Source organism: Penaeus vannamei, chromosome 23 (assembly GCF_042767895.1).
Source record: "Penaeus vannamei isolate JL-2024 chromosome 23, ASM4276789v1, whole genome shotgun sequence".
Taxonomy (NCBI): Eukaryota; Metazoa; Arthropoda; class Malacostraca; order Decapoda; family Penaeidae; genus Penaeus; species Penaeus vannamei.
In genome coordinates, this window is record NC_091571.1 from 33,097,506 (window position 1) to 33,099,017 (window position 1,512).

Consider the following 1,512-nt stretch of genomic DNA (forward strand, 5'->3'; position numbering starts at 1 on the left):
ATACATAGATAGATAGAGAGAGAGAGAGAGTGAGATAGAAAGACAGAGAGAGAAAAGGAGAGAGAGAGTGAGAGAGAGAGTGAGGGAGAGAGAGAGAGAGAGAGAGAGAGAGAGAGAGAGAGAGAGTCCATGGAAAAAAAATCTAAAGGCCTATGACATGAAAGTTAGGTATTTGCCCAAAAGGTTGAAACGAAGAAGCTAAGAAGGAGACAGATATAAAAGATAAAGAGAGATGGAACGGAATGATTCGCGTCTTTGTCATGTTGAGAAAGAGAGAGAGAGAGAATATTGTTTCCTTTTCTCTTATGTTGCCATCTCGTGAGAAAAAAAAATCGCCTATCATTTAGATAAATTTCGAGCTGTTTTCGCTCTCTTCCGTCTTGTTCTTTCCCTTTTGTCTCTCTCTTTTGTCTTGTTCTCTCTCTTCCATTTCCTTTTCCTCTGCTTATTTTCCCGTCCATTGTTTTTCTTTCGTTTTCGCCCACTTTTGGTTTCTCATTGCACGAATTATGTAATCTACGACTGTGCATAAGAGCAACTTACACACATGCATTCTTTCGTTTGTTCCTTCTGCCAGATTTGCTCTCCGGTTGCCATCAACGGAATGGATAGCTCATTTTCATTTGCATTTATTTATTTGTTTATTTATTTTGCTCCTTTAAATCACATTTTCATATTTCTTTCCTTGTCCTTATTCTTTCCTCCATTGTTTTACTTTCGTTCTCGACTTTTTTTTGGTTTCCCTTTGCACATTCACTTTATCTAATGCTTGTCCTAACTCTCCTTCTCCTCCTCAGTCATATATTTTAAATATCTTCATTTTATAATGTTTTTGTCAACCTTTCTCTCTCTGTAATTTTGATTGCTTAATGTTTACCATTTTCATGTACTTTCACATGTTTTGCTCATCTCACATTATTCTTTATTTTCAGTTTATATGTTTATCAAATTTGTTGTCGTGTTTCCCTTTTCCTTCACTCTTTCTCTTTCGTTCATGTAGTTCTCTTTTTCTCTGTCTTATTTCCTTTCTTACCCCAAATATCTCATTTTCTTTTTCTTCGCGTCTACCCCTTTTCCTTGTTATTCCGCATGTTTCCCCACCCATTCTTTCTCTCGTTCTCATTTGCTCTCCCTTCTATCTCTCTCTCTCTTTGTCCCTTCCCTCCCCCCACATTTTTATCTCTTCCTAGTTATTTCCTACCTCCCTTATGTTTTACCAACATTTGTTTTTTTAAGAGATAGGGAGAAGGAAAGAAAAATAGCGAGAGGCAGAGAAAAAAATAGAAAATAGAGAAAAAGGAGAGAAAGAATTATCTTTTCTTCACTCACTATGAATACCCTTCTTGTTCTTTTATATATTTTCTCATTTCTTCTTTCTGCCTTTTTCTTTCCATTTTTTCCATTCCATTTTCTTTCTTCATTTACACATCTTTCCTCTTTATTTCTGTTCTCCTTATATTTGCAGACTTTTTTCATAGTTTTTAAGTCGTTATTTCTTTTCTCATTCTCGGT